The following is a 26792-nucleotide window of genomic DNA, read 5'->3' on the forward strand; positions in this document are numbered from 1 at the left end:
TTAGTCATGATGGCCAGGATGTCTGTGTTAGGCACCTCAAGATAGCTCAACCTCTTAAAGTAGTTTTATAAATGATGTTGAGATTTTAGATTATCATCTAGTTTCTCCCTCTACTTTTAGATAATACTAAAATGAAACTGAGCCATATATGATCACTCCTTGAGGTCAACTGTATGCATTTTCTATGAGTTGGTGAGGTATAATTTGCATTAATTTTTATCTCAAAATTTCTAGACTTTAAGTTGCTAGGGTTTTTTTTTTTTTTTTTTTTTTTTCTGATCTGAATCGTTTTTGTTATTTTCCCATGTCCCCAACTTGATTTTCAGCCTGTAAGCAGCTAGGAACTTTGTGTTCTTGCAAGGATTAGCTATTCATCCCCTCTTTACTATCCCAAACGTCACTCCTTCTCTTTCCCCAGAGCAAGCCATTGCTTTATGTTTGTATTTGCATCTCCAAAATTTGCTTTGGTTGGATTTCAGTCAGTTTACCCAGAAAAATTAAAATGTACTTACAGCTTTTAGAGTATAAAAATTTAAATTCTCTTCTCTCGTTCACCATACTGCAGCAGGACGTATGTCATTAATGGTTTAGGCAAGAGATATTTGAGTTCACTGAGGTTCACTGTGTATTTAAAATTGAGCTGTATGCCACTCTACTTTGTGGCCATGACCCCCATCTAGTTCTAAAATCCCCTAGTTGGCCATTCAGTGAAGTAGTAATCTCATAACTTCAGAGAGGACCAAAGAATGTGGGACTTCTCTGGTCTCTTCCTTGTAATTTACTGAAGATGAAACTGACATCCAGGAAAGAGACATGACAACTCCAAGCCACTGCATAATTGGAGCCCTCTGTGTTGGGAATCCCCTGGTCTTCTCTTGCACCTCTTCCTTCCTTTTATGATATGATGCTCCAAACAAGTGGAATTATTAAAATATGACAATGAAAAAGTTGACTATTAAAAAACCCAAAATATGTTTGTTTTATGTAGATGACCCTTATCTTAGATTTCATTTCCAGCACTTTTCATTTTTTTTTTCATTTCCAGTCTTTTTTCCAGCAATGTTAAGGGAAATTACACCACTTACAAGTATTTCTGTGTATTTATCACTATGAGAAATGTCACCTAAATACCTTCATCTCAAACAAACAAAAATAAATAAAGATGTTCATCTCGGAAGATGCCCACTTTTCCCTCTCCTTCTCACCTTCATCTCCTCTTTCCCTCCTCTTCCAGCTACTGGAGCTGCCACTCCTGCTCCTTCTTCTCCTTGCTCCTGATTCCACCCTCTCCCATCTCTCACTCTCTGTCATCTGGTTCTGAAGGCTGAGGTTTTTTTTTTTTTTTTTTTTTTAAACAAGGCCATTTGATGAAGATACATATAAAAGTAGAATGCTCCTGCCAGTTTACTACTACTGTGCGTTTTATAAATCATTGTGTTATGCGTAGCCTGAGAATTTCAGTGTCCAGTGCCCTTATCTCACTGATTCGTACAAATGAACACCTCTCATGTGATGTGTGTTTTATCCAGGGCTGAGGCACAGGGAAGGATAATTGTGTTTTGCTTGTGTTTTTTTGAGGTACACACCGTCAATTTGATTGGAGCTACTTAGGCTCCAAGATCTTGTTATTCCTAGCTCTGGAATGGGGTTGACATCCTCTCCTTATTTCCTTATGTGGGATAAAAATACATGAAGACCAATATAGAATTGTCATTGGGAACGTCACTAGCTATATTCTTATTATGTTATTAGTAATAGAAATAGAGTAGGAAATTCCCACGAACTTCATTTTGTTTTCTGATTACACATGTAAAACTAGCTCATTATAGGGAATTTGAAATTATAGAAAAGTAGACCAAGTATAAAAGTAAAAATAACTTAGAATCCTGACCCTGAGAATAACATAAATTTTCTGCCGTTCTTTTTTCATTGAGCGTACACATATTTAACAAAATTGCTGTATATTGACTATATAAAATTGTTTCTTTTTTAAATTTAATATTACATGGTGAGCATTTTCCCGTGTCATGAAGTATTGTTAAAGATATCTTAAATGATTACACACTGTATCATCCTTTCACATGTAATACAATTTAATTAACTGTTCTTCAATATTGGGTGTGAAAATCGTTTCCAGTTTTTCTGTAATATTTTTATTGCATTGGGCATATCTGTGCACAGGTGTTTGTCAATTTTTTTTATTTCTTTAGATATATTCTAGAGGGGGAAATTACTTAAAGAGAGTTTATGGAATTCTTACAGGTTTTCCATACGTCTTGTCATCTTATTTTTTAAAATGCACCAATTTCCACTCCTATTGACACTGAATGAGAGTATTTATTTTACTGCAACTTTGCCAACAATGAGTATCAACATTTTTTTTAAAAGATTTTATTTATTTATTCATGAGAGACACAGAGAAAGAGGCAGAGAGACACAGGCAGAGGGAGAAACAGGCTCCTCTCAAGAAGCCTGATGTGGGACTCGATCCCAGGACCATGGGATCACAACCTGAGCCAAAGGCGATGCTCACCACTGAGCCACCCAGGTGTCCTGAATAACAACATTTTTTGTTATCATTTGAATCTTAGGAGGAAAAAAAAAACTGCATGTCATTTTTTTCTTTTCTTGTTCAATTCTTTGATTATAAATGAAGTTCAGAAGTTTTATTTCCTTAGGCTGTTTACATTTTTTTCTTTTAATTGTTCATAAGTTTTGGAGCCGCCAGGGTTTGAAGAAGTGGGAATGAGGAAGCCAGAATGCTGAGAGCATAGGGAAGGGATCCTGTTGTTGAGAGTGTCCTTGACTAGTGGCTCTTGTAGGAGAATTTACAGAATGAACTCACAGAGTACTACATTGCAGCTTTGGTCTAAGTGCTAAAATTATAAAAGGCCAGGCCACTGGCACTCAGACGTTCCTAAAACCAGATGGAGAGATCTGGGGCTCATAAGCTTTCCAAAAACTTGGATGCTTTAAATTTATTCCTTTATTCACCAAATAATCATTGAATGCTTACTTGTTTCAAGCACTCTTCTAGGCACCAGGAATATACTGGTAAACAGAGAAAGAGAGGCTCTTTAAATGTGGTAAGTCTCCCTCACTGCTTTGTAATGAGGACAAATGGAGAGTTCTACATAAAGCACTTAGCATAGTGAGAGTCATGGTTACTTCTCGTCTTGTTGCTTCTGCGGTTCCTCTGTTTGCAGCAGCAACTCAAATAAGAAACTGTCCAGCCAGGTCCCTTCTGTGATCTCCCTGTCACACTTGGGCAGGGAACGCTGTCACAAGGGCCTGTGCCCCCCAGCCTGAGAAACTTCTCTCCCATTTCTCTTTCAGTCCCTTTCTTTACCCACTGATCTAGTGATCTCTAGCCACGTGGTTTGAGAGAAGCTCAGCAGTGTGCAGTTGACCTGTAAGACCCTGGGGACAGACCTAGGGACTTCCCTCCCATAAGCCTCTTGTCAGTAGGGGTATTGCTGAAGGCCTCAGCTGCCAGGTGCACCCCTCCCTGGGCATTGGCTCTTTATCTGTAAGCTCCAGTGGCTGCTGATTCTCATCAACCCCTGAATGAAGGAATCAAAAATAGAAAAGGAAAGTGTTCTTCCTCTCCATTTCTCAGTGCTCTCTGGGATTCCGGAACTCTGCACTGAGTGGGGGAGGACAGCCCCCTGGGCTGAGACCACATTCACTTTCTCTCTGTTTTCTCTCGGGCTTGTCCCACTCCTGGGAATGCGCTTGGCCACCATCCCCCTCTCTGTGTACTTGCCTGGTTCCTGTCACCACCATTTCAAAACACTAATGATTTGTAATTGAGATAAACATTCCCCATGCTGACATGATGAAGGGGTAACTCGGGGGTTTGGTACTGGTGCCTCGCTCAGAGGCATGGACTGGCATGGGCCTCATCTGAGTTTGGATATGACAATTCTTAGGCAGATGCTGACAGGCTTCACCAGTTGTCCTCATCTGAAATGGGGAGAATGAAAAGACGTATTTCATAGATGTGCCGTGAAGATTCTTATAAAGAACACTTTGGTTGAGAGTTCAGGCTTTGGAGGTCTGCTTTGCAGGTCCAGCTCTGTGACATTTTGGCTTTGTGATCTTGCGGAAGCCACCAGATTCTCTAAGCCTTTTTTCCCTTATCTAAAAAAATAAAATAAAATAAAATAAAAATAGGGACTTGGAAGTTGTTAGAAGATTAACTGAGTTATTTCAAGTAAAAAGTGCTTAGAACAGTGCTTCATACCCAGGAAGGGCTCAGTGATGTTGCTCAGTAATGTCTATTTTTGTTATTAGCGCAGTGCATGGAATGTAGTAAGTTTTCAAGGACGTTAATGTATTTTATTTATTAACTTTAAAGATAATGAAAATGGTTTTATTTTTTTATTATTATTATTTTTCTTTAGATTTTATTTATTTATTCATGGCAGACACAGAGAGAGAGAGGCAGAGGCACAGGCAGAGGGAGAAGCAGGCTCCATGCAGGGAGCCTGATGTGGGACTCAGTCCCGGGTCTCTAGGGTCACACCCTGGGCTGAAGACAGCGCTACACCACTGAGCCACCAGGGCTGCCCTGAAAATGGTTTTAAATGGCTGTTTTTCTTGGGGAGAATCTAGTTGGTGGAAATAGAAATGAAAGAGGCATCTTAATACCTTCCCCTGGCCCCAAAATAGAAAACACAACACAAACTTTTAAGATCCTAAGAAGAAAGAAGTGGTTTCTGAGGTTTTCAGGATAACATTATATTTCTGTATCATCTTCTCCCTCTCACTTCCCACCTGCCTTCACCAGGTAAAGGGTGGGGCCATCCAGCCAGATCCAGCTGGCTCATTTCTATGGATTTGAATCAGCCTGTCAGCTACACTGCCGCTTAGATCTGAGTGCTGAAATTTAGGCCAGGCCATTGACACCCAGATGCTCCTGAGTTCAGATGGAGAGATCTAGGACTCGCAAGCCTTTTAAAACCTCAACTGTGTGACAGAAATAGTGTGAATAGGTTTTCCAGGGTTGTGCATGAGATTCATTGGCTCTAACGTAATCTTATTATAGAACTTACACATGGAGACTACGTTAAAAGAACATTAGGCTTGTGTCCCCAGCACTTCACATTGAGGGACGTCGGTAGAAATTTCATTGAGTATTCACTGTGTCCAAGGCTGGGGGGGGGGGTGCGGGGTGGCAGACTGAACTGGAGGGAGGGAGGGAAGGAGTTCCCCAGAACAGATAACAGGAATTCATGTCTATCTGAAAGAAAGTGGAGTCTCTTTATCACTATTCAGATATGTTTTGAGGGAGCAGAGGTTGGCTTTTTGGGCTACACTTGGCAGAGGTGACCTTGATCCCACTGTTAGGCCAAGGAATGCATTGGTGTGCACGTGTGCATGGATGTGCCTCCTCGGGAGGTGGTGGCAAACCCTTTCTCTGAAAGCTCCAGAGTGTATCATTTCCAACAAGGTAGTGAGAAATGATCAGGACTACTTCATAGATGTTTATGAAGCCCAACAAGCAATTTTCTCTCTTTGTTCCTTTCAGTGCATAGTTTGACTTTTCCTACTCGTGATATTTGTCATTGTAAAAATGAACAGGAAAACATACGTCAGAAAGTAAACATGATTGCAGAAAGTTACCCTCCAGGATCACAACTTGGACCACTTTGGAGTCAATCCTTCTAAATATCACTCTCTCTGCCCATCTGTTATGGAGTTGACCTGGGCTGGCCAGTGTGGTAACCAGTTGCCAAGCAGCTCTTGAGCAGTTGGAACGGGGCTAGTCTGAATTGACGTGTGCTGTAAGTGTCAAATCCCCACCAGATTTTGAAAAAAATGGGATTGAAAAATAGATATTAAGTTTAGATGTTGGTTACAGGTTGAAATGATAATATTTAGATATATGGCGTTAAATAAAATGTACAATTAGGGATCCCTGGGTGGCGCAGCGGTTTGGCGCCTGCCTTTGGCCCAGGGCGCGATCCTGGAGACCCGGGATCAAATCCCATGTTGGGCTCCCGGTGCATGGAGCCTGCTTCTCCCTCTGCCTGTGTCTCTGCCTCTCTCTCTGTGACTATCATAAATAAATAGAAAATAAAATAAAATAAAATAAAATGTACAATTAAATGTAATTCCATTTCTGGCTTATCTTATATTTTTTTCTTGAAGATTTTAAGTATTGTCTATACCTGATGTGGGGCTTGAACTTAAACCTGGAGATGCAGAGCTGAACCAGCAAGGGAGCCCCTCACATTATATTTTTATTCTGCAGTTGGGTATAGATATACATCACAGTTTTAACAGAATCATGCTTTTTTTTTTTTTTTTTTTTTTTTTTTTTTTACTTTTGAAAGTTTGGAGCACATATATATTTTTTTTTATTTAAAAATATATTGCCAGTATCTTTCTCTCACAATTAATATACAGCAGCATCATTATTACTTTCTGGTTGTGTATAGCTATATCACAATTTATTTAACCAGTCCCACTGTGTTGGATATATAAAGATGTATACAGTAATGCCAGTGAACAAGCTTGTATTTTCAACTTTAAAAGGCTGTCTGGTTATTTCCTTAGGATAGGGTTTCTCACCTGGAGCATGATGGACATTTTGGGTTGGAAAATTTTTGTTGTGGGCTTGTTGGATGTTTAGCAGTGTCCCTAGCTTCTACACAATAGATGCCGGTAGCACATCCTCCCCAGTCTCATCTCTACTACAGGAAAACAGAAACCATCCCCAAGACATTGCCATGCGTCCCCTGCAAAATTGTTTTGCTTGAGAGGTACTGATTTAGAGTAGATGATCAGAATGGGACTTGTTGGATGAAAAGCCATGTGTATTTAAAATTTAGAGGGGATCCCTGGGTGGCTCAGCAGTTTGGCACCTGCCTTCGGCCCAGAGTGTGATCCTGGAGTCCCGGGATCAAGTCCTGCATCAGACTTCCTGCATGGAGCCTGCTTCTCCCTCTGCCTGTGTCTTTGCCCCTCTTCCTCTCTCTCTCACTCTGTCTCATGAATAAATAAATAAAATCTTTAAAATTTACATAGATAGGAGCTAGCTTGCTAGCTAGATATTGATACACAGGGACAATTTTATATATATTTCCAAACTATTTTCTAGAAAAATGGTACCAATTCATGTATGTATTGAGAACAACAAGGATCCTCATTAAATGTCTCCAAGTCTCCAATAGGCTTAAGAAGCAAGGGTTGGGGGATGCCTGGGGGCTCAGCGGTTGAGTGTCTGCCTTTGGCTCAGGTCCTGATCCCGTGGTTCTAGTATTGAGTTCCTCATGAGACTCCCTGAGGGGAGCCTGCTTCTCCTTCTGCCTCTCTCTCTAGGACTCTCATGAATAAATAAATAGACTCTTTAAAAAAAAAAAGAGTTATTTTTTAAAAAAGAAGGAAGGGTTGGATATTTGTTATTTTATTTTGAGGGAATTTGTTTGATCATATTGCTTCCTGAGATCACATCTTTAAGGATTGTGATGGAGGCACTACGGGTATTTTCTTTGGGAGGCCAGGCTGGGTTGGCAAGGAGGTGCAATGGGCCATCTTTACTTTAGCATCTTGTACAGGGCTTCTGGACTCCTAAAAGGAACAACAAAAGACAATAGAGCATCAGAGAAAAAATCTACTCACAATTTGAGACTTTTCTTACAGTGAGAAAAAAGAATACCAATAAATGATCATAATGATGGTTAATTATTGCATGTTTGCTCTGTATCAGGCACTGGGCTAAGTGTTGCGATGTGTAATTTCATTTAAACTTCAGAAACACTTTGTTGTTAGGTCAGAACTGCCGGTTTCCCCAAGTGGAGGAAGACAACACCAGTTATTCATCCAGAATGTCCAGGGTCCCATCTACAGTGTGTAGGGTGGTCAGGATGTGAAGTGGGCAGTCCATGTGAGCAAACAATTTATTTACTCCTCCTGCAAATATTTGAGCTTTTCTGATGAGCCAGTCACAGTATTCTTTGCCGAGTTATATTAGTGAATAGAAAAGACATGGTTGAGACCTCATGGCAGCTCGCAGACCATTGGGAGCTGAAAAAAGGCTGATCTAATGAGGACTAAGAAATGGAGGTGCATGGGACCTTTTCAGAGCCTGCAGTTGAGGGTTTTGCCCTGGTCTGAGATGTCAGGGAAAAGCTTCCAGGAGAAATGATGGTTAGAATGAGATCTGGAGCAGGAGAGAAGGGTGGATGTGCAGTGTGGAAGCCACAGAGGAGGAACAGTGTGTTCCCTGTGCTGGGATGGATTATGTTGTGTTGAAGCATGGACTCCTGGAGAAGGTGCCAGGATGAGTATGAGGGGGAGGATGCAGGTTGTGGGTAGAATGTACATAGATTTGGGTCTGTGCTTCCAAACCAGTTGTTTTTGTTTGTTTTTATGGTGAGGGATAGTGTAGGGTTGGAGGAGGGAGAAGCAGACCAAATTTGCATTTGGGGAGGATCACTCTGTGTAGTGTTAGGAATGCCGGGGGCAGTGGGCAGTAGACACAGAAACCCTAATAAGGGGGAGCAGTCATTGATTCTCAATAAGTAATGACCACTTCGGCTTCACTTATTTATTGCTGCTTCACAAACTTAGATGGTTAAAACAATAATCATTGGTGCAGGATTCTTCCATTAGGGTAGGGTTTAGCAGGCGTCGTGACCTGGTTCTCTCCTTGGCCTTTCCATCATGATAGGCTTGGGTGTAAGACAGCACTTCCAGTTTCCTAAGGCCTAGGCCTAGGACTAGCCCAGTACCACCTCACTACTTTGTATTTGTCGGAGCGTGTCATATGCCTGGCCCGCACTCAAGGGGAGGAGGAAAATATTCCACCTCTCAGTGGATTCCTGCATACAAGAATGGGAGGAATAATTGGTAGACGGCCTTGGAGGCAATCCGTGCAATCCAAGGCACTGAGAATAGAGCACTGCATTATACAGGATAAATTCTTACTCTTCTGACCTTGTGAAGGGAGGCTAAATTCATACATAACAGAGTGGCTCCAGAGTGGCTCCAGAGGTGAGTGGCCACTTCAGATGGTTGGATTATCAGGGGAGGTGCCAGTGAAGAGGTAATGTTTAGATTGCCCTGAAAAAAAGGAACCAGACACAGGCTAGGGAGCATGCTTGCCATTTGGGCACATCAGCTCTGGTGCAGAGTCTGCATGTGAGTGAGCCAAAGTGGCTGCATAAAGATTGGAAGTGAAGGAGGGGGTGGAAGACACAGTGAGACAGGTGAACTTGGCCAGCTCTTGCAGAAGACCAAGCTGGAGAAGACTCATTTGGACTATGATGTTGATGATGGACAGCAAGAAAAGAACTTTAAGAGAGATTGAGGGGTGAATATTAGGCAGTTGTCACTGATGGACTGAGGAAATGATAAGATAGAGGGTGTTGTTCAAATTGACGCCTCAATTGCTGATGTGAACATCTCTTGATGGAAGTTACATTAGCTGAGTCAGCGGAATGATAGGAAAGCCCAGGTGTGGAATAGGACGATAATGAGTTTGGGTTGGACACATTTTGGGTTTTTTAGAATGCAGGCACTTTTTATATGCTACAGACAATGTTTAGGTTCACCTGAAGTTCATAGGTTGAATCCTAACACCCAGCGTCATGGTATTTGGAGGTGGAGCCTCTGGGAGGGTACCGAGTCCTGAGGGTGGAGCCCTCTTGAATATGACTAATGTGCTTTAAAACAGGCCCCGGATTCTGCAGAAGCACCTGCTTCTGCCATGTGAGGACACAGAATAAGATGATGATGTCTGAGCCAGAAGGTGGGTCCTCACCAGATACCTAATCTACTGGCTCCCTGATCTTGGTCTTCTCAGCCTCCAGAACTGTGAGAAATGAATTTCTGTTTGTAAGCCGCCCTGTCTATGGCATTCCGTTACAGAAGCCCTAGTGCTCTATGATGATGTATTCGTTTCTTCCCTGTAACCAGACAGCCCAGAAATTCTTAGCACAGCAAAACTGAGCTTATAAAACAGCTTTTTAAACCTCATAGTTACTGAGAAAGACTTAGTCTTACCATGTGCTGTGATACTTTGTTTCAGAGACCATGGAAAGGAAATAACCCTGTAGCTTAGAAAAGAGAAAATTCGAAACCAGCCAAGTGTCCATACTTGGTTGCGAGCCTGTGGAATTTGCTTATACGAGTAAATGTGTAATTCATAATGCCGCAGTTTGATTTCTTTTTAATCATTGGCTTTTTTTGTGTTTGCTGATTTTTCAGGCTTTTTAATTTGTGCTGTGTCTACCCATCATTTGTGCAAATTAGCAGGGTTTAACTATAAATGAAAATGTCAAAGTTATTACATTATTTAAAATTAAAGAATAATTAGATGGGAGGGAAACAGGCTGAAAGAATGCTCCAGGATATGTTGAAGGTGGGAAGGGACAGGAAAAACATGCAGAAGGGATAAACGTTAGAGAATGGGGAACCATTCCAACTTCCAGAAAAATGCGCGTGTGATTACCATACCACTTGTAACTAACTCCGAAGATGTGTGACGTACCCAGAAGCCTCAGGTGTGCTATTGGATGTAGACATGTAGGATTTTCTAATAGGACTATGAATTGTATTAATTTTACAGAGGGTGTTGGGGGAGGATATTTGACCAGGCTGTTGGGATCAGCTATGGTGGATATCAGCTGATAATCCAGAATTGTGCCTCTCTTTGTGTTGTTTCCAGTGTCCATCAAGGGCACCTGGTCATTTGAGCTTATCAGAAAGATGCCAGTAAAAGGGAAGCTCAAGTACAGGGTATGTAAGAAGGTAGTGGGGATTTATGTTCCCAGCTGGCAAGGTTGTTGACTCTTAGTTCTTCACAAATGCAGCAGCAAAATACAACAACTCTTGTTTCTAAGGATTTATAGTCACTCAGCCAAAAAAAGGCCAGTGTATTAGGGATCTAACTTGTAGCAGTACTTGTGGGGGCAAAAGCAACAAAATTCCCTAAATGTTTGCCAGAAGGGAATGGTGAAATTATGCTTTATCCCTAGGGTGGGAGTGGGACACACAAGGGCACACTGCTACACAGCAATTAAAGAAGAGTGTAGAGACCCGTAGGTGCTGACGCAGAAATCTCTCCCAGATGACTTAAGTGACCAAGTGAGTCATTATGCTCTAAGTTGAAGGGGGAAAAAAGAATTACACATCTATGTACAAAGCATGTATGATCGCATATATGTAGAATATTTTTGGAAGATAGAGACAAGACACTGGTGACAAATGGTCCACCTTTGGAAGGGAAAACTGGTGGTTAGGGGTCTGTAGTTTAATGCCTCTTTGAGCACACCTGTTCTGGGATGCTGAAGAGTGAAGTGTTTTACCTAAAGGGCCGCAAGCCCTGCTGGAAAAGATCAGATAACTGGATTTTGATGATCTCTCTTTTAAATCCTTGCTTTTAGTACATGTGAAAATCAGGTGAGATTGCTGATTAATCTCAAAACCCAGTGATAACCAACAGTTGATTGAGCCCTGATCAATCATCCTCACTCCGGAATCTGTAGGGTTTGCCTCCTGCATAATACTAATTTATTTAATCTACTTTGGTTTTCTGTATATCATCTAGAACAATTTTTTTAGTTGCATGTCATTGAGATTCAACCCATATGGACTTAAACAAAAAGAGACTGTATTTGATCGATTATGTAACTGAATCAGTCAGGTCTAAGCCTGGCTAGACCCATCTAAGCCCTGAAGACCCTGTCTCTACCTTTCTCCCCTCTATTTTATGCTGTGCTGACCCCATTTCTAGTGGGACTCTCTTCTGGGTTGTCAATAGCCCCAGCAGTTCCATCCTTGCAACTTCTCAGCTTCAAGGGCAGCAGGGAAGGTCTCGTTTTGTGTTCAGCCCCCTTCCAGCATTTGTTCTCAGGTTTGCCTTGTGTCACATGCTTCTTGGGGGATCCGGAGGGCCAGCTGTCACTTTCTTCTTCTTTCTCTTTCTGTCACTTTCTCACTTTCTTTCTTCTGTTTCTCATTCACAAAGCAATTAAATCCAACAAGCCTCAAAATGTCTATATTCTGGGTTTTCTAGGAATCATCAAGATAAATAAAACATTTCTGTAGATCTTGGGGAGCTCCTGGCATGGTAGAGAAGATGTGGAAGCTAATATGGAAATCAGTTTTAGTGTGAAATTCTAGATTCTCAGGAATTCTAGGGAGGACTCTCCTCTACCAGGAGAGAAATGACACCAGAGATACGGCTTTTGTGAGCTGTACATCGACTCATGCAGACAATGCAGAGGAATAAGGTAGAGGCATTTGATGATGCAAAGAGCATGAGCAGACAATTTTAATTTTCATCAAGCTCTGTTTATCGAGGCTTCAGAATGGCCCATGCACCATCTTCTCCTTGGGTAGCCACTGACCGTATCCACTCAGTTCTCAGGATGTAAGTGCATTTCATCTCCTTGCACTATTGGCAGAGGCATTTATTTCTTTGTATTGTTATTTACTTCTCTCCCTTCCTCGCTCCTTTTTTGGCCCATTGTCTCGGCTGTACAATTAGTGCCCTATTATCATGCTGTAGTCCCCCCCCATCAGCAGAGGGGTTGTGCTCCAAGGACACACTTTGTCATCAGAAACTTTGTTCCAGCTACTGAAATAATGGAAGCAGCCTAAGGCTGCATTCAAGGAAGACTGAAGAGGGGTAGGTACAGCATGAAAATATCAGCCAACTTTTGTACTGGAAAACACAATAGAGTAGTCTTCAACCTGACAGAGACAGGAGGTTAGGGAGGAAAGCGGCTTGATTTATGGCTATGGTGGTAAGAAGAAGGGAGGGCATGTATTTAAAGTTGGACTCACAGTTGGTTACAATGGTATTAGGGTCAGGTGACACTGCTTCTTCACATAGGCTAGACGTGTTGGAAGGTAGGACAGAGGCGAGTGGAAAGCAGATCATTGTTTGTTTGTTTGTCTGACTTGTCTCTTCCCAGCACCTTGTAGCAGGTAGTTCTTGAAATCTGAGCTTGAGTACTTGGTCCATTCCTGCATCTAAGGGGCTCCTTTCTTATCCTTCTCATATACCTGAATCAGGCCATTCTCAGGTGGGCCATGGGGGCCACAAGACCAGGACTCCTCCTGCAACTGACCACCTCTGCTCATTGTACAACACAGGAGATTGACAGGGAGGGGACTTGCCTCCTGTAGGTGTGAGGGCTCTCATTAATTCTCATTTTCATTTAAAGAGAAGGAGGGACTCCTCTGGGTGCAGAGTGATTTCCTTACTGCAGATGGAGCTGCATCCAGCAAACCAAGGAAGACTGTGGCTGCAGGACCGTTGTCTCCACATCTGGAAATTAGATAGAACAGAGTTCTTCCTTAGCAGTTCTGGAAGATGTTACCCTTCGAAGGGTATCAGTAAGAAGTGCCCTCCACTTCTCAGCTCTAGTACCAAAGTGCCCTTTTAACAAAGGGCAGAGCTTTTCATCCCAACTAGGTATCAGAGGCTGACGATATAGATGTCTTTTCTTTGACAAAACATTTTGGTGGAGCTCACTGACATGCAAGGTTGTCAGTCAACGAGAATGGAGGACAGCGCAGGCCGGAGGGATTCTCTTATTGAAGAGAACAGGCCCCAGAGACCTGTGTGCGAAGACTAGAGAAGGGTGGTGGGGGTAAGTGTGGGACACAGCATGGAAGCTTCCAGGTCTTCTTTACTGAGTTTAAGGTCACCTTCTGTTACTTGCCCCACCCCTAACTTATAGTGACACCCCTGGGGGCAAGGACCATATTGGTTTTGCTCATGGCTGTGTGGACATTTCAGCTGACCTATTCATGATGCTGAGCATACTGTCCAGAGCAAATTACACATATTATTTTTCATTTTCATTTTCATTGTTACATAAATTTCCTCCAGTGTTGTATTTATCAAGGTTTTACTCTTTACTGTCTGGGAATTGAAGACTGTGTGTGTGTGTGTGTGTGTGTGTGTGTGTGTGTGTATGTGTATGTACACACGTGCACATGCACACATACATACACACAAACCCCAGTATTGTGTGTGTATAGAATGTTGATAGATATAATATTGCCTTGTTCAGGGGTTATTTTTTGGGTGTATGACTTATCTTAAAATCACTCTAAAATCCCAATGGGTAGAGAAACCTGCCTTCTAAGAATCTTTTGATTCCTGATTTGGAATATATAATAGGTGCTTTATAATTGATTATTTCCCCAGAGAAACTCTTAAGCTTTCTTGATACAAGAATGTCTTATAGTTATTAATCTCCCCTGCCGGTGTTCTACACATAGTAGGTCTTGTCTTAATGGTAGAGCATTTGGAACAGCAGTGCTAACAATTCAGATGCCCTGTAAAATGTTGTTCCTATAACAATGCATGGTTTTGGACTTAAGCCCAGAGAAAGCATATTAATGAATATGAGTTTCTATCTGTAAGGTTTTTCCTCTTTGTCTCCTCTCTTATTTTTTGGTACATGAGCAGGCTCTGTCTCTCTGTGGGCAAGCAGCAGACAGCTTCAGTGAGTACAAATGTTATATCCACATGTGGAACATAGCCCCAGAGATAATCATATGTACCAGTGATCCGTCAGTAGATTCTATTACGCATCTGATTCTTTTATCAAAGGAATTAAGTTTTCTTGATATGTTAGAAAATAGTACTTTTTTTTTTGGCCAACTCTGGAATGGATGAATAGATATTTTGGCTATTTGTCTAGACTGATCCCTTTGGATTACTTTTCTTCCTGAATTTTGGTAATTCTCAAGTACATTTTCTCTTAAATCGTGTTTTCAAGTGATCACACTATATTGGTTGACAGTATTTCTTTCTTTAAAAAAAAGTGAAATATATTCTCATTTTTTTTAAAGAAAATTTAAGTCTTTATGGAGCACTCATTAATATTTTTTCTTTCTCTCTCTTGCATTTGTATCTGCCTAGCAAAGATCCTGAGATGCATTTCTGTTGGAACAAAGTATTCTTTAAATAGATGGGTGCAATAGAATTACTACTTCATGTCTTGCACTTGGGAGGGTATCACTTGCCTAATGGCATAATAATTGATTTTTTTCTTACCCCTTGTCACTTTAGAATTACACTTTATAAACCCCCAGAAAGAGTTGAAAATGAAACATGACAATCCACGGAAATTTACTGGCTATTTCACCAATGCACTTAGCCCCACTTGATAACTTTTTGGGGGGCCTGATCTGGGATTGTGTGCTCTATGGGAAAACCAAGATCGACCCAGTTACAACACATTGGGCACCCCTAAGACCAGGTTACAAGGTAAAATTCTCATCCCTCTTAGTTGTTAAGATGAAATTTCCATTCATTGAAAGCATAAATCCTTTGCATAATATTTTTACGCTTGTTTTCCTCCTGTGCGTAAACCTTATTTGGTGCCTTGTGTCTTCTGTGGTGGGATTGACTTCTCAGGGCAGATGAGAATTTTGGAGATAATTACTCTCCTCCTCCATTCCTGTGGCTATAACAACTGCCAAGTCCCAGTGCCACTTTGATAAAAAAAAAAAAAAAAAAAAAAAAAAATTTCAGAGCTGTTCGGCTGTATTGCCTCGGTCTGCCTTGTCTTAGAGGCACATCATTTTTGCACATCAGTATTAACAATTCAAACACCCTGAAATGCTAATAGCACTAGTAAGCTTTTAATTCCATGGAATTTATTGCTTGCTGTATTTCCATGAATTTATAACGCTTTGATTCTTAAGAGCCCCATTTAATCAGTTTTGCCTGGCACGGAACATAATAAACAACTTGCCGGTGAAAAAGTGCCACTTGGGGGAGGCTGCTAACAAGGAAGTTAAATGCTTCTGCCACTAGCAGTTTCTTCGCTGTATTTTTCATGAGCTGTAATGTACTTTGCTGGCTTCAGAACGGTGGTTAAACACAGGGACAAACTGAGCCCCACTCCAGCCCTCCGCAGCTCAGACTTTGCTGGAAGTCTTTGCAAAAAAGCACAGAAGAAATCAACGTGTTTAGCCTTATTTTTTTCCTCCTCTAGCTTAATGGCTTCTACTACTTTTTCATTATCTTTACCTTAATCTTGTAGCAATATGATTTATGGACTGGAATGGTGAGTGATATCAGTGGGCAAAAACAATCATTAGAGGCTGTTAAGGAACATTTATTGTTTATTTGGCTGCCTGTCTATAAAAGTACACATGATGGCCCTAATAGCAAAATATCAAATTATCAAGTGCTTTAAAGCAGAAAATGTCATTTGTTTCTCAAAACTGCACCAACTTTATATAATTGCCCTTTTAATTATCCCTAGTGGCCCATGAAATTTGCAAAATAGAGCATCAAAGCTTTGATTTACTTACATGTTGCACTTTGGCGGGATTCTTAATGAATATTGTTTAGTACTAACGCTGTGTTGAAATTTGTAAATGTTTATAGCGAGGGGCTTAAAAGCAGGGGGAGTCTAGTAATAAAAGGGAATCAACCCGGTTCCTCAGGATGGAACAATATGGCCACATTCTCAGACCTCACATTTTAAAAAACCCTTTTTGTATGGAATCTTATTTTTAGTGTAGGTCTTCATGAATGCACATTAAGTTTAGTTTTGTGGTTCCTTTTATTCTGTGTAATTAAGTGATCTTATCATGGTTTTCCTAGAGCCTTTGCAGGGTGGTGTTTGTTTCCTGGCACTTTTCGGTTGGGGTCAGCTGCTGCTTCAGAAATCACAGTCTACAGGATTACATGCCCAGCTGGATCTCGAAAAGGCTAGCATTTTGGAGAGGATTTCTGCAGGGGAAGGCCTGCGGGCTGGGTGGCCTCCCTGGAGCCCACTCTGAGTTTGAGGCCCCCCGGGTCTATTCTGTGTCCACCTTCCTGGAGATGTATGTGCACAGTCATGTGCCACTGAGCGAAAACCAAAAGCCATTCGAAGTCGCTGTGCGCTCGGGCGGGGTCTGCATGGATAGTACCACTGCAGAGTGACTTCTCGTCTCTCTGGACTCAGGTGCCTTTCCAGATGCTTGTCTTCACTCTGCAGAGATGAAGCATGGTGCTGCATCTCGGGTAATAAGAGAAGTAGTGATACAGAGCGGTGATAGGGAGACCCTGGGATTTGATTGCAGCCTGGTCCGCTGGGCACAGGAAGCTCTCCTGGTTCTCATTGATAGAGATATTAAATAATCCTGGTGGGAAGGTGGACACCTGTGGAACATCACTTGTTAGGCGGCCCCAGGTTGACAGCACACCAGCGATTGCTGCCCAGTGGGCGTGGCCTGCCTCCTCGCATCTTCGTTGCCCGCTGACGAGATGTCACAAGGGACAGAATCAGGAGACTAACAGGAGTCTACAAGATTACATCTCTTATTTTCCCTTTATCTACCTGACTTGTCACTCGGTCGGAGGGGCCGGACGCCGTGTCTCCAGAAGGCCCATGTTAGTAGTTGCCGCGTAACTTGCGCTTCTCACACGGGTGGCAGAAAGATTGCTTCCTCTCGGTATCTCCCCCCGTGGGGAAGGGAGGAAGATCTGCTTTAATTCCTCTGCTCCTCATTTTGTGAGGGGTGCTTCGTTACCCTCTCCACCATTCCCCGGTCCTCTGGGGCTTTCCTGCCCCCGGGAATCTCGGAAATCACATCTGTCACTTCTCAAACACCTTGGGAGACTTAGTCTCATCCTTGTGATACGACCATATCTGACTTGTACGGTTATTTTCTGCCTCCTTCATCTAACTGATGGCGATTTTGAAGCTGAAATCACTTCAAAATTATTAATTTGGGCAGCCCGGGTGGCTCAGTGGTTTAGTGCCGCCTTCAGCCCAGGGCACGATCTTGGAGTCCCACGACCGAGTCCCACATCAGGCTCCATGTGTGGAGCCTGCTTCTCCCTCTGCCTGTGTCTCTGCCTCTCTCTCTGCATCTCTCCGTGTCTGTCATGGATACATAAATAAAAAATCTTAAAAAAAAAAAAATTAGCTGGCAAGCCTTTTTCAAGCAGTCTGTTAGCTCTCCCTACCAGGAGGGGTAATATTTGCCTGATGCAATGTGTTTGGTCTTACACAGGTGCATTCTCCACCCTTACGTTGTCTCTTGCAAATTGTAGCTCAGTTTCTGCTTTCAGCTCCACAACTTTATCCTTCCTTCTGCAACAGCAGTTATTTTCGGGGGTTCACATCAGCAAAATGAATTCCACCCACCCGTCTGACATTTCCATTTACATGGCAGATTGGTGCTCAGTCTGCCACCTCTTGGCCCTCTTGGCACACCTCTTCTCTCTTTCCCTGACCTTGCTTTGAGAGCATATAGATGTTGGTCTTGTCCGTTTGATATTCCTTTGGGATTCTCTTCCACGTGCACCTACTGTAACTTCTATAAACTTTCCCAATATTGTCTTTCTCGTGTACATTTATAAAAGGGGAAGGGCTCTCAGAAGCCAAGAGAGACCTGAGCTGCTTTTAATATTACTTCAGGGCTCATAATGTTCTAATGTGTAATATAAACAGAAAACAGAGTAAGGAAATTTGTTGTAGCATCTTTTCAACATTTACTTTAAATACATTAATGTCCCCCTTCCCCCACGCACATAATGCACTGTAACAGTGAGACTTCCATGATTTATCCAAAATACTACTTGTGATGTGTTTAGGTGATGTGATCCATTAACAGAGCTAAAGGTTAAAGTTCTAAGATGAAAAATTACATGCAGTCCTGTCACCATATGTCTGTGCCCAGAGGTTAAATCTGATTTAGGGAGAGCATAGAAAGTCCCAATTTGTGATGCTTTGTGGATGTGAAGTCATGGCCTTGGTGACTTTCTTAGCTTCCCCCAATGATTGCACATTTCTAGGCACCTTAAACTTTCTTTCTGCCTCCCTTGCTTATTCTTCGGGCTCTGCATCTATCCTTACCACCTTAATGAATTCCTCCCTGTTCTAAGAATTGAACCCACCACTCGGTGGGCTTCAGAGCCAGCGCTGTCCCCCGCTTTGTGCCTCGTTGGTTCAGATGGTTCCCCAGGTCATTCCAACTACATAACTTCTTACACTCTGGAGCCTGGGTCTCAGCTTTGGGCGCTCTCATCTGTCCCCTGAGCTGTGAAATGAGCTCCTACCTTTCGATGGCCGAAAGGCGACCTTCACTCTCCCCCCCGCTCCCCTCCCCCCGTGATTCAGATGAGGTTTATCTTCATGTGTTTGTCACTTTGTTCTCAGTCTCCTTCATACTCTGTGCCTTCTTTTGGAGTTGGTCCAGCTGTTCATGTGCTCGTGTATGCCACTGGAAAACGTCATTGAGTCACTAACAAGCTCCTGGGTTACTGCAATGGTAGCCAGCCGAGGGAACCTGAGTCTGCTCCTTTTCTGAAGTGTTCCTCATTTTCTCTTCTATGCCTCCTTGAGAGAGAGACAGACAGACATAGACAGATACATATTTGTCCAGTCACCTAGTTGTTTAGATATCTGCTCACATGGGACTGTTTCTTCCTGGGGCAAAACCTTCTACTTGGCTGCTAGGGGCTGGACATGAGCTAATGGTTGAGTGACTGTTAGCACCTGGTACTGTCCATCTGGTCGTGGATTTGCCTTAGGGCTTACTACCAAAAGATTTCTGGAACTCAGAGTCATTCTTGTGTTCAGTTCTTGTGTCTTCTTTGATAACAGGGAGACAAAATGATCCCCTCCTTTTTCTTTCATGTACCCTGTGCTTTGTCTCCCAACCGATTTCTCACTGGGGCATTCGTGGCAGGTATATAGAACAGTGCTGACACAGTTCTCAGTACATTGGGCTGATGGTATTGCTTTGGGCCAGATTATGGTGGTGGTGGTTGTGAAAACAGAGATAAGTACTTCAGCAACTTCTTGAGAGAGAAAAGGAGTCGGAATTTTTGTTTTCTTATTCTCTGTGTCCTTGCTCGCAACTTCCATGGTTCCTGGAGTTAGAGCTGGTACGTCACAGAGTAGAGACAATCTTGCCCTGAAGCTGAGGGAGGGAGCTTCTAATGTGTAGGTGGTGAGGAGGGCAGTCTCTATCTAGAATCAGGTCAGCTGGATGTTGCATCCCAGCTCACTAGCCTGCTTGCTGTGTGATCTTGCCCACAGCTCTCTGAGCCTCTCTTTCCTCAGCTGTAAAGTAGGGGAAATTGTACTAAGTTTAAAGAAGTTGCTCCAAAAAATACATGCAGTAATACATATAGAAGCAATAGAGCAGAGCTTGGTACATAGTGAGCGCTCAGATGTTACGATTACTTTTCGTATTGTTCAATGTACCTAGTAAAGATCTATTATCAGTTGCATAGTCCTCTATATCCAGCTATATTACGGTGGGATAGCTATTAAATGGACACTTTTGTGCTTGGAAATCTAGAGTAGAAGGCTCATGGTGAGAACAGCAAAGAGCTCCTTGCCCCTCAAAGACTGTGTTCAGCAAACTAGTGGAAAATCAGGGACAGGTGAGAAAGCAGTTCGAGAATCCAGTCGGATCCCTTCTAAATGGCAAAGTTTTCAAATGTGCTGGGACTTAAGGATTGAACTAATTTCCCTAAAAGGCCATTCATGGCTTTCTGTTCCTGATGTCAAGATTTTATGGATCTTACATTTCTTATCCTCATTTGTCTACATTCTGGAATTTCAAATTTTATACAGATTTTATTTGTTGGCAGTTTACCATCAATGCTTCATGGGTTTTTGAGTTGATGTGTCATGGAAAACATCACTTTTGTTTAGCTTTCCTGTCAGTACAATGTCCTCTTCTCTCTAGAAGTCACTCCAGGGCAGGTCTCCAGGACTCTTTGGTGTCCATGATAAGGTGGTAGGCACAAGTGACTTGATCTTGGGGAGACCAATGCAGAAATTACCTTGAGGATTAGATTATCCTCTGGGTATAGATACCCATATGTGTTTTCCCCCTCAAAACATTGTTTGGAGGTAGCATTCATAATCACATAGAAGAGTTAAAGTAACTGAATGAGATTGTTTTAGACAAATAGCTTCCAAAGTCTGAGTTTTCTTTGAGTGTGTTCAAGCTGATTATTAAACAGTTGTGCAATGGAGCTTTGAAAATGAACTAAGTTTCCACCAAGGAGTAGCTTATGGATGGCCAGCAGCTGGGTAGATAGGGCAGGTTTATGTAGAAACAGGTAACTATCACTTTTTCAGAGATGATTTTTCTCTTTTCGATTAGGTTAGGCTCCCTGATTGTTTATATTAGCATGCCTATATTTTTCCCTAGCACTTAAAGTTACAGGAGATTTTTTTCTGAAGCTCATCTTTAAGCATATGGCGGTCTACAAAGATTACAGGTTGTTGAAGGGTCAGAAACATATTCATGTCTTTAGATCTAGCATATCACAAAGGATCTGGGACATAGTAGGACTTGATAGACATATGTATTGAAGATTGATTGAGTAGGTAGAGCAAACATTTTTATTTTTCACTTACTGGGAATTTTCTGTGACTGGCTGTGTTTCAGTTAGGATTGCATTTGGGTGTGCTGAGCAGAAACCTGACTACAGCGACTTAGTGCAGAGGTTGAAAAGAACCTTTTGGGCTTTTGCAGGCTGTACAGTCTCTATCATAAGGACCCAACTCTGCTCTGGTAGCGTGAGAGCAGACATAAACAATGCTTAAATCAATAGGCACGGCTATGTTGCAATAAAACTTTATACACATAGCCTCCAAGTTTGGCCTGGGGATCACAGTTTGCATCATCTGCTTTAATCAAATGGGGATGCAGGGTAATTCTGTTTGACCAAATCAGAAGTCTAGGAGTAGGCCTTCCAGGGCTAATGCCCCTGCTCAAGGCAGTCCTCCAAGACTGAGCTCCTTAACTGTTTGTCAGTCTACCATCTTTACCATTTGACTTTTGTTCTCATGGTCACACAATGGCCCCTGTACCTTGAAATATCAAAAGTGTGTTTCTAGGCTCAGGAAGGAGGTGAAAGAGCAGAGGACAAAGAAGTGGCTTCTCTTCAGATTTTGCTTCTTGGTAAAATGGAATGTATCTTCCTGGATTTGCCTTCCCACTTTAGAAGGAATGCTCTACCTTCGGGGGTGTCTAGCTCATTGGCCAGGACTGTGTTTTAGGGCTAATCTCAGGGACAAGAGAGTGTGAAATTGCAAATATGTTAAATTGAGCACACTGGGGCCCAAACAAAATTGGGACTCTGGAGTTGAGGAGGGTACCTAGAGATTACATAAACAACTAGCAGAGTCTACTGTGCTGAAGGTTTGAAACTGTCTTCCATCCCCCCCATCCCCCAACTGTACTTCCCTTCCTCTCCAACTACTTGGTGTTCATGGTGAGTTATGTTATCTATTAAGCATCAGAAGCACTGCTTAAGCATCCATTGGGTATGTTCAGATATCAGCTCTTCTACTATAGTCCCTATGACTTTGGCTTCAGTTGTCTTGACTTTTTTTTTTTTTTTTTAAGATTTTATTTATTTATTCATGAGGGACAGACAGAGGCACAGGCAGAGGGAGGAACAGGCTCCATGCACAGAGCCCGGCGTGGGACTCGATCCTGGGACCCCAAGATCATGCCCCAGGCCGAAGGCAGGCACCAAACTGCTGAGCCACCCAGGGATCCCCCTGTCTTGACTTTAAAATGGGGAACAAGAATAGTACCTACTCTGGAATTGAGAGGGGTCAGTTTGAGAAGGTGGAGGAAGCCTTTAGCCCTGTGCCAGCATGTGGTAAATGCTCAGTGAGTAGTGTGTGCCACTGTTATCGCTACTGTAAATGTACAGATTATGTTTTTATCCCTTGCTCTTTCCATCAGAGCTGTATTTATATATATTAAAAAAAAAAAAAAAAACGCAGGAGAAAAAAAATGGAGGAGAAGTGAATGTAAGCTTCCCAACTAATAAAAATGTGAGGGAGGATTAGTGGGGGTGGAGGGGGTGGTTCTCCGTAGCCATAGGCAGTCCAGAGGATTGTGAGCTTTTAAGAACAGGCCACACAGCCTAATTGGACAGCAAAGTTTGTGATAAACAATAGAACAATAAAATCCCAGTTTCCTAACTATGGTTACACCCTCCCAGCAGCTATTGAAATTCCCAGCTTTCATGGGATTGCATAGACTATGTTTTGTTGTTTTATTTTAGGTTTTAAACATATTTAAATCCCTCTGGGCTGGCATTCCACGAATGGACGGGAAGTCTGGCTCTGTCAAAGGCTGAGTTCCTTCTGTGCTGTGTACATGGCAGAAAACTCCTTGCTTTATGTCCCTGTTCCCTGACCTGCTCTAACCATCGCTGGTGTGAAGAGGAGAGGGTCAGGAAACACTGACCCTCAGAGCTCCTTGCTGGGATAGTCCTGATTCTTTTGGGGATTTCCGTAACTCTTCCAGCCACTGTGTGAGAGGCCCTTTCTCCGGTGCTTTGAACATGCTTTACATTTGCTTTACAAGGGCTGGCCGTTCTGCGGATGGAGTCCTGAGGCCACCCAAAGAATCAGGCCTGTGGCTCATTAACAGAGCACCTTTGCAGTGGCTCAAGATTTATTAGGTCACATCACAAAAGCGAGAACCTTACTGAGAGAAACCTTGGAAGGTTTATTTCTAAAACCAGTCACAATACTAGAGTAACCACCTAAGTGTCATTTTCAAAAAGCAAAAGCCAAGCCTCGAATTAGCAGAGCCCCAGCGGAAATCTCTTCTCCAAATCCATTACGCAGGAGATGAGCTGGGTAAATACCGAGGACTCTCCCATTTAGACTCTGACCCTCACTCAGCAAGGGGAGTGATTTGTTTCCCACGTTGGTTCCATGCCCACCTTTTTGCGAACCTTTTAATTTAAAAGAGACAGTGATTAATGATGCTTTTGATCCACTGACTTTTTTTTTCTTTTAAAGGGCAGCCTCTTTCTTTTCTACATAAATTTGATGTTAGAAGTAAACCACGAGTATAAAAATTATATTGCTTATTTATTTCTGGGTGTGTTGGTCATATACTGACCCTCTCTCTCCCGCCCTAAAACTTTGATACTCGTGGTGCAGGCTGGGTTCATATCTCTTTTGTAGTCGTAGAATTCAGTGTCTGGTGTGTAGTAGGGATTTGGCAAATATTTATTGAGTGAACTAAACAGAAGAATGAATTAATGGGTGGTGCTTAATAATCAGGACTTATATAGAGGGCAGTTCCACAAGTATATTTCCAGATAACTGATGTGCCTTCTCATCGAGAAATGATGAATAATCTACATGCTGTGCTATTGGGCTTTGTTTTGAATTTGGGATGATCCAAATTAAGGTAGTTCATGATGGAAAATCTTCTGCCTAAGTCCCCTTGGTGTTAACATTGGTGTCCCTTGCCTGAGCAGGAGATAAAGTCATTTTGAAGTCTGTGAGTATTTTTACAGTCATCCGAGACTACCTCCTAGCAACACCGCTTTAGTCTACAGAGCTTGATAACCTGGCTCGCTATTCTGTGCTGCTTTTATTGTGGAGATGTAGATGTGGGTAACTAAGGGGAAAAAATATCTTGTTAATCATAGCATTACATTGGATTTTAACAAATGTAAGTTGTTAGAACACTTGGATCTAGCTTTTTCAGAAATAAGAGTCTTTTTCTCTGGGCTTTCCCATTCTGCTCAGTTTTATGTTTTCCTACGTAAGTATGCGAAAGTACAAGAATTGGTCTTATTTTCAGATTGCAGAACTGGAAACTTAAGTTTAAAGAAAACTAAGATTTTAAAAATAATGTGTTTTTATATTGTGTTGAGAGCTTACTGATAAGTTATAAGAGGTGGCATTATTTATATAGACTTCTTAAATGTGGAATACAGTCTACAACTTAATGTGCTTTAAGGTAGTTACTTTGACTACAAGGGCAGCTTTGCAATGGACCTATACTCCTGTAAAAGGTATAAATGATAGGTTGTATACTCTTCTACCTTCTTTCTTATCTTAAACTGTATTACCAGGGGCTCTCTCTGTTTCACCTGAATGTGCCTAGGGAACTCCTAGTTCGCTTAAGAGAACACCTGAAAGAAGGAAATGCAATTAATGGTTTAATATATTCCAAACTTTATTAGCAATTTGTGCTTAGGAGCAAGGCAGGTGGCATATGGTGGGAAGCTCATGGGCCTGAGAGTTGATGTACCTAAAATCTGATGTATGTTTTGCCCCTACCTTCTGAACCCCTTCTGTTGTTTAATAAATAGGAAGGTGGAAGCTTCTTGCACTGGATCCTCTTCAAGAGTCCTTTACTACCTCTGGCCACCTGAAAATGGGAACGATGCCATACTTGCCCACTTCACTCCTTCTCTATGATTCACGCTTGCGCTGAGAGAGACAGATTTCATTTTAAATTTAGTGTGACCCAAAGAAGCTACTTGGTGTCAGGTGCCTATGTTAAGGCACCCTCTGGCTTATATTTCCAACATGGAGATAAAGGATATTGACTGAATTGTACATTTTGATTTTCAGTAATTTTTTTTCATCCTTTGTAACCACACATGCAGGTCACAGCCAAACCTCGTGTCATCTTTTCATTATGTTTGCCTTGCATTTGTGCTTTTAAACCGTCCTTGGAATTTCAGTCTTATGAAGACAACCAAATTGTGGGTTAAAAAATTAGTCTAAATAAATGAGTTAACATTGCATACGGTTCTTAAGAACGTGCAAATGCTCACCAGATTCAACCAAAAGTGTAAAACACAAACGTGTAGAGTAGTGGCAAAAATGAACCATTGCAGAAATTCCTTGATGAAACATGACCAAAAAGGTCCTCTGTTTAAAACAGCAACAATAACAGAAAGCATGGTGTGCCGATTCCTTCTCTGCCTCCCTTCCCTTTTCCCTAAATCTTTGCAAATGGCCCTCATTCCCTGCTGCCCCTTCCTCACCTTGTCCTTCACCTCCCCTGGCATCTGGTCTTATTGTCCTTATTGCCCACGCCCACCCCCCAAAAAGTTGCTTACCTCTGAGGTGATCTGGGCTCCCTTTTCCTGAGGGATGTGGACATAACTCACTGGCTGCGTCCACACAGGGAAGCACTCCCCAAGTGGCATCTGTTGGTTAATGTGTAGTTCGCAGTGATTGACGCCATCTTGAATAGACCTTTTATTAATTTGTAGACATTTTTGTTGCATCTCAAACCTCTGTTAGTTTTTCTTCTTAACATCCTTCACCTACAAACCTCCTAGTTTTTCTGTAGGAAATTCACAGCTAAAAAAAAAAAAAAAAGGAAATTTGCAGCTGACTGTAGTCAGCCCCATACCTGATGCCATGGGGCTCACTTTTCTTCCAATGTAAGCATCATAAACCTGGGATCTCAGTCATCTGGACCCCGGGACTCAGTCTTCACCATCCTTAGTAGATAAGAGAAAAACAATAGGAATAATAGCCAGTGACATTTATGGAGCATTTAGTAGGTGCCGGGAGGCATTCTGAATCCTTTGTGTAGATCTTCTTTTAGTCTTCTAACGACCTTATGGAGATATACTGCTATTGACTCCATTTTATAGGTAGTAAAATTAAGACACAAAGAGGTGATGAAGTCACCTCTATAAGGTCATGCAGTGTGTTTGGCTTGAAACCTGGGATCTTTTTGCTTCTGATGGAAGGCTTTGAAAGAAATGCTCACTCCCTCATAGGCAGCTCATTCCATTCCCAGGTCTGTGGACAGAAAGTTCTCCCTGTGGTCATAATCCACTTTGTGGATAGTATGATTGATAGTTCTGGACACAGAAACATTTTAGTTAAAAAAAAATTAGTTCCCACCTTTAAAGCCTACTTAAAGCTTTCCTGTCTTCTTCATAACCCCTCCCCATCCTTCGAAGCGCCAAGCCCTGTTTATTTCACCTCTGAAGTCTCCCTTCTATTTTCTGTTCTTATCATTGCCATCCCAACTGTAGAATTGGG

At 42.1% G+C, this 26792-nt stretch overlaps 1 protein-coding gene and 1 long non-coding RNA gene across 6 annotated transcripts in view; one reads left to right on the plus strand and one right to left on the minus strand.

Annotated features, from left to right (window-relative positions):
• Positions 1 to 26792, plus strand: part of FOXP1 (forkhead box P1) — a 375887-nt gene that overhangs the window by 62511 nt on the left and 286584 nt on the right. The window lies entirely within an intron of this gene.
• Positions 7399 to 26705, minus strand: LOC144291205 (uncharacterized). Its single transcript, XR_013358530.1, has 2 exons — positions 25850 to 26705; positions 7399 to 7578 (listed from the first exon to the last, which is right to left on the minus strand). It is a non-coding gene; the product is annotated as an uncharacterized LOC144291205 (long non-coding RNA).

This window comes from Canis aureus, chromosome 19, assembly GCF_053574225.1.
Source record: "Canis aureus isolate CA01 chromosome 19, VMU_Caureus_v.1.0, whole genome shotgun sequence".
NCBI classification, from domain to species: domain Eukaryota; kingdom Metazoa; phylum Chordata; class Mammalia; order Carnivora; family Canidae; genus Canis; species Canis aureus.